The following is an 11,421-nucleotide window of genomic DNA, read 5'->3' as shown; positions in this document are numbered from 1 at the left end:
AAGTGTCAAGAGGCAGGCTCCCTCCTTCCCCCAGCCCCCAGTGTGGATTGCGTCTACCTTGGGCACAGAGTACTGAGACTACTGGAGCCCTGATAGCACTTGGCCTGGCTCATTCCTAACATGAAGGTTCCACACGGGGGAGGCAAACTGTCCCTACCGCCCACCTTCCCTACCCTGGCTCTGCCGAGTACCTAGCCCTTAGCCCCCTTTCAGGATAAGTTTGTCCACCCATGATCTTGTGTTTAAGGTTAAAACCTCTCAGGTCTGTGTGGGGAAGAATGGTCTCTGCCTTAGACAGAGGTGGCCTCCTCAGCTTGATTTCTTCAGATGATCTGGTGTTCCTGGCTGACTCGGTCTTCCTGAGTTCTGGGTGAGTTGCCAAGCAAGATGAAAAATTAGTAGTAACTCAAGGGACTCCAGGCCAAGTAGTCTCAATCCTCTGTCCCCAAGGTGACTGAGCTGAACTTGGAGACAGGAGAATTCATGGACAGGTATAAGTCCAGCTTGTGACCCGAGTACATGTGAATTGGGTTTGGGGTCTTGGTAAGACTCGAGTGGCTTAGTTAGAATTAATTTAGCTATATCCAAACTGAAGATGTCTAGTTCTTTCTACACTCCCGTTGGAGCTTCAGGAACGTGTGGTCATCATGGGAACCTCTAATATTGAACAACACGTGGCCCTGGAAAGCTAGATCTGGATCTGCAGAGTTGGGCTCTGAACCTGGAGAGAGATTTGCTGAGAGCTAATGAGGAGGGCTGGGGTAAGCCCTGGGCTTGGCGTCTGCTGGCCTATGTTTCAGTCATGGACAGCCTCAGCAGCAGCACCTCGGACACTTGCTGTGTCCTTGACTCCGTGGATCAGCAGGGATTTCCACCCTATTCTGGTCCAGTGGGATCAGGAATAATTAGACTTCATGTCTTAGGAAGTCCCTGGGCTTAGGGGAGTGGATTTTATCTTGAAGAGGGAGAATTAGTGGGCTTCTCTACATAAATGGTGCTATGTTCCTGTCGCTTCTGGTCAAACACTTCTGAGACTTACCCACACTGCTATTATCCATGTCTAGGCAGTTGCATCTAAGGGCACAGCATGCCATTCAGTGCAGATTACATGTTTATGCTTGTCTGACTATCACATGAAGGCCTGAGGTCTCTACCTCACCGTGGGGCTGTTGAGCACAGGCATATTCAACATTACTAAGAGCCTCCTCAGAGCTGAAGCTGCCCCCTGCCTCCTCCAGATCTCTACCAGAACGTAGCCTTCTTAACTGGGTAGGTAGAGGCTGAGCAATGTAAACTTGTCTTTCTGGTTAGTAAAACAATATATCATATGCATAAGTAATTTTTTCCTCCCTTTTCTAAATTACCTGTTGATGCACTTAATCACTCCTATAGGCTCTCTCTATGTCTCACTCTTTTTTAACTAGCGAAGTGAGTTTACTTGGTAATAGAGAGGAATTGCAATTGGGACATGCAAGCTAAGGCAAACACTAGGCAAGTGCCCCTTCCTTCCATTGGCAATCTTGTCTCACTTGGTAGGAGTTCCCTGTATCTTACAGATATCCTTTGTCACTTTTTTAGTGCTTCTTATGTTTGCTAGTCACCAGTCTAATTTTGATATTAAAGATATGGCTAATAAAGAACAAGTTTATTTGAAAACTTCTTAACAACCAATGAAATTAAAAATAGAACAATATGAAAGTAACCAACTGCTAATTATGAAAAGCAATTTAATTTGTTCATTGTGAAATATAATTAATTTAACCTTTTAAGAAAGCAACTTGACAATAATAGGTGTCTTAGAACCTAAAACTTTTCACTTAGTAATTGAACTTCAGGTAATCTTTCAGAGTAAAATACTGAATTAAAAAAAAAAAGTATAATCAATTATTATTATTTAATTGATGTTTATTATTAGTCAGGATATCTAAATGCTTTACGTATTTTTGTTATATTTAAAATTATAAAACCCAAATCATTTGCAGTTAATATTTTTGTATATTTTTTTCCTTTCTATGCTTTTATTTCTTACTTGTAAAACAAAAACAAATATCACATCTATCTTTCTTTTTTCACTTGACATGGGTAAAGGAAGTAAAAAAAAAACCATTATTATTCTATTATCTGAAAATATTAAAGTCAATAAAAAACTAAGATTTTACTTTATGTGCAAGATTTTGAACAACATAAAAGGAAGTTAAGCTATATTTCCTTAAATATCCTTTTTTTCTAATTCAGTGAGAAAAGGGGAGGCAGAGAGACAGACTCCCACAAGTGCCCGACTGGGATCCTGAACTGGCAAGCCCACTAGGGACCAACAAAAAAAAAGGGGAAAAAAACACAAAAAAACAAGTTTAACAAGATAAACTGGAGATGTTTTTCTTGAACATATGTACCCTGATTTATTGATGTCACCCCATTAAAATTAATAAAAATGTATAATAATAAAAAAAAGAACAAGTCTAAATAGTCTTGTTCTATCCTTCTCTATTCTCATCTCTCTATGACTTGCGACTTTGGTGTTAATGAAGGATTTCTTACATTCAAGGTCAAACATTACCCCTTTCTCCTACTAGCTTTAACACTTTTATTATAGAAACTTCAAACACCTACATCAGTAGGATGTCCTACTAGCTTTCAGAGTTCTGCTTCTTAGAGAGCGGTTGCTGCCGGCACTGCTCCTTTCCTCTGGCCATGGCCAGTGCCACCGTCGGCCGGCCTTCTCACCTCCTGGCATCTGTCAGCGATGGATGGTATAGAGCAATTATCTTGTAGACTTCGCAGAGTTCTCTACTGTCTCAAGCATATTAAATCCTGCTTAGTCTGTCCGAAATGTCATCTTTGGGCTACATGTGGGCTTGCTTTTGTTTCTGAACTTTAAAAACTTAGCAAGGCCCTGGCCGGTTGGCTCAGTGGTAGAGCGTTGGCCCGGCGTGTAGAAGTCCCGGGTTCGATTCCCGGCCAGGGCACACAGGAGAGGCGCCCATCTGCTTCTCCACCCCTCCCCCTCTCTTTCCTCTCTGTCTCTCTCTTCCCCTCCCACAGCGAGGCTCCATTGGAGCAAAGATGGCCCGGGCACTGGGGATGGCTCCTTGGCCTCTGCCCCAGGCGCTAGAGTGACTCTGGTCGCAACAGAGCGACGCCCCAGAGGGGCAGAGCATTGCCCCCTGGTGGGCATGCCGGGTGGATCCTGGTCGGGCGCATGCGGGAGTCTGTCTGACTATCTCTCCCCGTTTCCGGCTTCAGAAAAATACAGAAAAAAAAACAAAAAAAAAAACAACTTAGCAGGTATCCTGGGGTTATAAGAGCTATGGACTTTCATAAGAAGTATTAATCAGTATGTTGACTAGTTGTTAAATTAGAGATATATTCTATCTGTGGGGAGGGATGCCTAAATCTGACTTTTCAAAAAGCTTACTTTTGGAAGGTATACTTTGCTGTGTCCAAAGACTTAAAAATGAGTGAGTGCTCATTCTGCAAAAACGTTTATGCCCTGTCTTATTCAATCTCTATGAATGGGTGGAATGTAACCATCTCTAATTCAGGGAGTGTGGGAAGGGAGAGGCGGCCTGGAACTGAATCTACTTTTTGAAGCCATCTACACTATAGTATCAAGACAAAACACCCAGTCTCATAGAGATGGTTTGATTCGTTGGTTTCTCTAAGATGTATTTAGTGACTGAAAGTGAATGTAACATCTTTTTAGGCAGCTCTTAACTCCCACCACTTGACCTGCCTGTTCTCAAGTGAGCTAATCTTATAAGTAACCAGCAGTAGCTAACTTTCAGAATTAACACTTAAGTTTAAAATACAGTTGCTCTAGTGAATAAGGCTGCAGGGGCTGTGATGTCGCAGCACCCCTGCCCCGTGCCTGTCTGTTCATTCACATGTGGCATCTTCACAACCTGTTTAATGACTGAGATTTTTCTTCACTTTAAAAATGCTAAGTGATGAGAGGTGTCAGAAAGCCACAGGAGACCAGTTAATAGCAAATGAAGTCCAAGCCAGCTAAGTATGTTGACATCTGAGCTCACAATGCCTTCCAGCCTGAATTAGCTATTGTCCAGTTTCTGTTCCTTGTCAGCTAAATCCAAAGTTAGACCACTGGACTTGTGGATGATCACATTTTCAAATATAGTTTCCTGCCCACTGGGGGTTGAGTGAGGTCTTATACTACCTTTTAGAGGTGAAAATTAGATAACAGGAATTAATATTAAAGAAATACACTGCTAATATCATAGAGCAAACTACAAGTTGTATTATGGTGTTTTTCTTCTTAAAACAGAGGTCAGCTAACCTTTTCCATAAAGGTCTGGATAGTAAATGTATTAGGTTTTGTGTGCCAAGGGGCAAAGTTGAGGATATTATGGAGGTGCTAATTTCAAGAAAATTTCACAAGATATATTTATAAAGTAAAAAATATAACATTAAAATTGTCATAAGGATTTATTAATGAAAACATAGAACTTGTTTTTTGAGAACTTCGAGGTTCAAAGTTAGTGTTTCTCATTAAAATTGATCACAAAAATTTAGTTGTTGATGCTTATGTATAACGAAAATTTTGTTTCATTTTGGAAAATCTTCAGGTAGAAAGGCATTGCCAAATACTAATATCTGTTAGTAGACATGTATTACAAAGGTGTACTTTATTAGCTTTCATTTTTACCAATAAAAGCATCATCTGAATGCTTATTTTAGGAGTAGGGTTCAGGGGTATAGTTGGCTGAGGCAGTACAGATAGGGATAGGGGCAGAAATAGAGGATATGCATGCCATCATAGGACCCAAATGGTTGACAAAGGCAACGAATACCACTTCACTCATTAGGCTGACCAAGACAAAGACAGATAGTGACAGGCATAGGTGAGGATATAGAGGAGCTGGAACCCCATACACTGCTGGTGAGAACATGAAGTGGTGCAGCTGCTATTAAACAATTTAGCAGTTTCTCAAAATGTTAAACAGAGAGTTGCTATGTGACTAGAAAGCACCTGTGTGTCACTGTTATGAGAGTGAGGTCTCTGGATAACTCCTCTACCCTGAAGAGTATCAAAACCACAACTTCCCTGGATGACAGAGAAAATATTGGAGTTTCTAGGATGTAGAAGACCAGTCTAGACATAACTAGAACCTTCTGTCCTTTGACTTGGCCTGCAAGTGAGTCCCGAAGGATATTTGGGAAGTCTTAGGCACCTCTCATGCCCATCTTCCAGGTTGGTCCAGTCACTGACTGAGTTCAAAAACAAACTTAATTCCATTTGATGTTTGGGGTATGAAGATGGGAGGAAGGGAGGATAGGGTATGGTGCTAGGCAGTGTAACTAAAACCTTAGATGAGAAAGAAGCATCAACTGAGGCTAAAAGACAGGCAGGGACAAGGTCAGAGTATGTGGGAAGTATGGTAGATCTATATGGTAGATATAAGAAGGTCAGAGTATGTGGGAAGTGTAGTAGATCTATATGGTAGATATAAGAAGGTCAGAGTATGTGGGAAGTGTGGTAAATCTATATGGTAGATATAAGAAGGTCAGAGTATGTGGGAAGTGTGGTAGATCTATATGGTAGATATAAGAAGGTCAGAGTATGTGGGAAGTGTGGTAGATCTATATGGTAGATATAAGAAGGTCAGAGTATGTGGGAAGTGTGGTAGATCTATATGGTAGATATAAGAAGGTCAGAGTATGTGGGAAGTGTGGTAGATCTATATGGTAGATATAAGAAGGTCAGAGTATGTGGGAAGTATGGTAGATCTATATGGTAGATATAAGAAGGTCAGAGTATGTGGGAAGTGTAGTAGATCTATATGGTAGATATAAGAAGGTCAGAGTATGTGGGAAGTATGGTAGATCTATATGGTAGATATAAGAAGGTCAGAGTATGTGGGAAGTGTGGTAGATCTATATGGTAGATATAAGAAGGTCAGAGTATGTGGGAAGTGTAGTAGATCTATATGGTAGATATAAGAAGGTCAGAGTATGTGGGAAGTGTGGTAGATCTATATGGTAGATATAAGAAGGTCAGAGTATGTGGGAAGTGTAGTAGATCTATATGGTAGATATAAGAAGGTCAGAGTATGTGGGAAGTGTAGTAGATCTATATGGTAGATATAAGAAGGTCAGAGTATGTGGGAAGTGTAGTAGATCTATATGGTAGATATAAGAAGGTCAGAGTATGTGGGAAGTGTGGTAGATCTATATGGTAGATATAAGACAAGGTCAGAGTATGTGGGAAGTGTGGTAGATCCACTTTCCTTCCTGACCATTGCAACTGCTCCTTGTGCTACAAAAGCACAGGAAACTTATTTCCCAGACTTCCTTATTTTCCCACATTCAAGACTCTAGAGGCAATCAGATTTTGCCAACTAGATGCACCTGAGGCTGCCTTCTCTTGGCAAGCCAGGACCTGGGCATACACTGTCTATATAGGTGTTCTAGTATCTGGCACTAGCTTTGTGGGCATCAAGGAAGTTGGGCAGTGGTTTCCTAGTTCCTCACCTTCTAGATCATTGCAGGGGTATCAGCTGCCCTGGTGGGCAAGTTCTGTGGTGTTATTTGGCAATAAGTACTTCTCACACCTAAAGATAACTAAATCATTAGGCATTAATCATATTCAGAGTTCACATTTTGCCACTTATATTAGAATTATTTCTAGTTTTTTTTCTTAAGTGAGAAGTGGGGAGGCAAAATGACAGATTCCTTGTTTGCACCCCATCCAGGATCCACCAGGCAAGCCCACTATCGGGCGATGCTCTACCCATCCGGGACCGTCGTTCATTGCAGATGGTCGCTTCTCCTGTGTGCACTGACTGGTAATCAAACCCAGGATGTCCATACTCGGGGCTGATGCTCTACCACTGAGCAAACCGGCCAGGGCCTAAGTTCCTTCTAGTTTTTATGAAAACTAGGATCCAAACAAAGTCTACATACTATGATTGTTGGAGTCTTTTGTCTCAATGTACAGGTTTCTCCATCTTTCCTTGTAGTTCTTTGAAGCAGGGTCATTAGACCTGCAGAATGGTCCACATTTTGGGACTTTGAATCTCTGTGGCATACTTTAATATGCTTCTCTCTCTCCTGTGTTTCCTGTTCGTCTGTGATTGTCCCTCAAAGGTGGGATTTAAGTTTACTTCTTGGCTAGACTACCTCTTACATAACTGTATACTACTGTCAAGAGGTGTGTACCCCCTGCTGTTGCTTTTTGAGGTTGATAGCCATTGACTCACTAGTTCTGCTTATTAGGCTCTGCAGTATGGCAGCATTCTATCACTATCTCTAAAGAAATATACTCTACTGCCTTTTTAAGGGCAAGATAAATGCATAATTCTTTCCCTTTATCTACCAGTTCCTATCTCTTAACCAAAGATGACTTGGTTTTATTAAATAAGCTGTGTTTTACCTCATTACAGAAGCAGTTTGAAACATCATTGTGATGGCTAGATATGCATATATAGCATTGTATCTTGGAGACAGCTGTTCTGTAGCAATACAGTGCAAGTCATTGCAGGGGTTCAAAGTAAATTCTCAGAACGCTGAATGCTTATACAGAGCTCTACAAAGAGGTAAAACTGTATTAGTTTGTGTAGGTCAAAACTGCCTGGGAGTATAATTGTTGGCCTTTGAGGAAAGAATAGGCAGGATATTGAAACCTGCCCAAAAGAATACTGTCAGGTTAAAAAAAAAAAAGAGGTTAACTTCCTCTAATAGAAACTTCTGAAATGTCAGCATTAAGATTATAATGCAAAGGAAAATCAGAGAAACAGTTCTCTGAAGCTCTAGGGACTTGTTAGTCCTGACTCTAAAGTCAGTTTCATACTTGTACTGATCAGGCCAGACAAGCTGTTTAAAAGTATCCTATAGATACTATCAGTAAAACTCAAGTTTCTCCTAAACACCCTGCAGAGCCATGACTCTTAAACAAAACCTGCTGTATGAGATCCTTGGCTTGGGGAAGACATCAGATATGATTGTCTCAAACACACACCTTCAGGGTATACACTTGTGGTAGAGACTGCCAGTGCTTCTAAACTTGAGTAGCTTCCAGCCTCCCTTCCGTCTAGATATGGTCGCCGGAAGTAGAATATAACCAAGAATCTATACTTCGAGTAAGTGTAGCCCCAAACCTTCCCAGAAGACTCTGAGGAGGGTCAGCCTCGGTGTGGAAGGAGCCCTGGTACCCCAAATAGGTCCAAGGAGATCTGACCAGAAGTGCCCACATTCAAAAGCAAAGTAAATGAGGAACCTCTCCGCCACTTAAAACGGCTAGTGGTACTTACTAATACAACTTACCATACTGGTAAACATGAAATGTTTCTTCATTTCCTCTAAATTTTTCTAATTTCTTTTTTGTAAGCTGACCCCCTCAATCTTACACATGAGCTGTTAAAAGCAACTTAGATATCTTAAAGCCTTAAACTTGCTGAGTGACTTTTTAAGAGGAGAATTCAAAACCCAATCCCTATCTGAGTGTGTCTAGTACACTGTGAGAGGAAGGCTAAGCAGGGGAGTGATGCAGCAATTATTGGCTGCTTTGCTTCATCTCTAACAGGAAGAAAAAGTTGGACCACGATGACCCATTTCATACCCATTAGCCATTTCAAAGTCCCAGTGCACCTGGGTATAAAGTGGTCATGAAACTGTGGGGAGGATATAAAGGGCCCTATGGCTTCCCAAAGTTAACCTTCTTTAGTAAACCAAAGAAAAGCATCTTATACCGTCTGTGAATACTGCTTGACAGTAAACACTTAAAGTCTAACAAAACTGACACCTCTGTGGCTACCACCAGAGTAAAAACATAGAACTCGGCCCTGGCCGGTTGGCTCAGTGGTAGAGCGTCGGCCTGCTGTGCAGGAGTCCTGGGTTCAATTCCCGGCCAGGGCACAGGAGAAGTGCACATCTGCTTCTCCACCCCTCCCCCTCTCCTTCCTCTCTGCCTCCCTCTTCCCCTCCCGCAGCCGAGGCTCCATTGGAGCAAGGATGGCCTGGGCGCTGGAGATGGCTCCGTGGCCTCTGCCTCAGGCGCTAGAATGGCTCTGGTTGCAGGAGAGCGATGCCCCAGATGGGCAGAACATCGCCCCCTGGTGGGCATGCCGGATGGATCCCGGTCGGGCGCATGCAGGAGTCTGTCTGACTGCCTCCCCGTTTCCAGCTTCAGAAAAATACAAGAAAAACAAAACAAACAAACAAAAACCATAGAACTCTGCATCCTGGAGTTCCTTTGAGATCCCGAAGCCTTCATCTGTTAATGGTAACACTTAGCCTGACACATGAGAAAACTGCTTCCTGCCCTGACCAGGTAGCTCAGTTGGTTAGAGCATTGTCCCGACACACCAAGGTTGCAGGTTTGATCCCTGGGCAGGGCACATACAAGAATCAACCAATGAACGTGAGAGTTGTGGAACAGCGGGTTGATGTTTTTCACTCTCTCCCTCTTTCTCTAGAGGTCAATGGATTTTTAAAAAGAGAGAGAGAAAAAAATTACTTCCTTACTTTTCTTTAGCTTATAACGTCAGAGTATGCATTGAACCATAGTGTAGATGAGAAAAACGTCCAAACCTGTAGAGAATTTTAATGAGTTTATTTGAGCTAAACTGACGACAATTGCCAGGAAGCAAAATCTCAATAGATTGAGGAAATACTCTGAAGAGGCAGCTTTGCAGTTTATTTTATACATTAGTATCCAAGGAGGAGATATAGGGAGGGCTACATGGAATCCACTGGTGACAGATTAAGGGGTGGGAGAAAGCAACGTGAGGAAATCTCTGGGATTGGATAAAAAGTAAGACGGAGAGACACATACTTCTTTTACACTGATGGGCACAGGATAAACATTTGCAGCACCTAGAGATGGTATGATGTTGTTCCCTAACAAGATAACAATGAGGGTTAGTGATCTCTGCTCTAGTGCTGGCGATTGTGCCTTTAGGGGTCTGAGAAAGGAGATTACCCTGGCATTTCAAAGCTATGTTATCTTAGATGCACAAGTCAAGACAAGCTCACTAAGTAAATATTGACCTTTGTCAAGGAAGCTACAGGCCTAGGACCTGACTATCCATCATAACCTGCTTTTAGTTAGAGATTTTTGGGTTCAGACCGTCCTGTGTGGTTACTTTAGGTCTTTGAATTTACAAAGTCACCAATACAGGCCTCCTCTGAGCGCGTCAGATTTAGGGTATGGCCCTTGTTTTGTCTGCAGTAGCTTAGTTTTTTACCTTGGATATGGCTTCCATGAACATCTTTGAACGTATGGATAATATACATGAAGAAATGTGCACTAATCAAGCACACAGCTGGATGAATTTCTAAAGTAAACATTCATGTAACTGGCATTCAGAGCAGAAAATCACTGGCTGCCTCATCAGAAACCCACTAAACTCCTCTCCTGAGGGACAGTCACTGCCCTAAGGTAATTGTATTCTGACTCTTACGGAGATAACATCAGTCTTGCTCATTTATTTTTATAGTATTTTATGCCCTGGTGTGTTGTGGGGGGATATCCTTCTCGTTTTGTAGAATTAATATGTATGAACTCTCTTATACCAGGTGTCAACTTGCATTTGAATGCATAGTATAAGCTCGAGAGAGTTCTAAGCAATTCTCATGGGTAACTGCCTATTCTCACCTCCCTTATGGTGGAACTACAACTATTTTACACGTGAAAACCGAGGCAGAGAAGTGCCTCAGATATGGTTTAAGATGAACTGAATTAACACATCCCAGGGACACCGAACATATGCATATGTATGGCTTTTTACAGTTAAAGAAACTGATGTGCAAAGGTTATATACCCGAGATCACTCCCTTCTCCCCAGTCAAGGGCCAAACCCAGTGGCTCCAATGCTTGCAGCCCTTGTGACAGTCATGGTGCTGCTACCTCTAACATGGAAACCTAAAGCTGTATAGTTTTTCCCAAAGAGCTACGCTCTGTTTACATACGCATTCTGTAGACGAAAGTTCCTAATCGGGAAATGACTGAGAACCTGTAATGAAAACCACAGGTTAGTTAGGACTAGATTTGGGAAGTAGGTCTCAAACTAAAGAATCCTGCTCACTGGCTTAGCCCTGCTCTGGACTGACAATCTACACATAATGAAAATGATACCCTAGCCATACTAGTTTAGATGGAAAAAAAAAAAAAAAAAATATATATATATATATATATATATATATACACTATCTTAACTCATTAAATGCTTAAAGACATTTTTATTTGATATGACTACTTTTTTAAGCACTGAAAACATAACTTCTCTGTTCTAGTTCTCTTTGGAGAAGTTTCTCCCATCTCAACCCTGGACTCAATTTTTCAGAACTCTTAAATTGGGAAACTAGAAAATGCTGGCTTGGAGATTGAGAGTAGAGATCATCATGTGTCCCCTTCCGAACTCTTCCTGAGAATCCAACAGTTTAGTGATTCAAATGACACCCCAG

The 11,421-nt window shown here is 41.7% G+C and overlaps 1 non-coding gene across 1 annotated transcript; it reads left to right on the top strand.

Annotated features, from left to right (window-relative positions):
* The first annotated feature begins 8,795 nt into the window (after positions 1 to 8,795).
* Positions 8,796 to 8,871, top strand: TRNAS-GCU (transfer RNA serine (anticodon GCU)). Its single transcript has one exon. It is a non-coding gene; the product is annotated as a tRNA-Ser (tRNA).
* The last annotated feature ends 2,550 nt before the right edge of the window (positions 8,872 to 11,421 follow it).

The sequence above is a fragment of the Saccopteryx leptura genome, chromosome 9, assembly GCF_036850995.1.
Source record: "Saccopteryx leptura isolate mSacLep1 chromosome 9, mSacLep1_pri_phased_curated, whole genome shotgun sequence".
Classification (NCBI taxonomy): Eukaryota; Metazoa; Chordata; class Mammalia; order Chiroptera; family Emballonuridae; genus Saccopteryx; species Saccopteryx leptura.
This window is presented reverse-complemented; position numbering and strand designations above follow the sequence as displayed.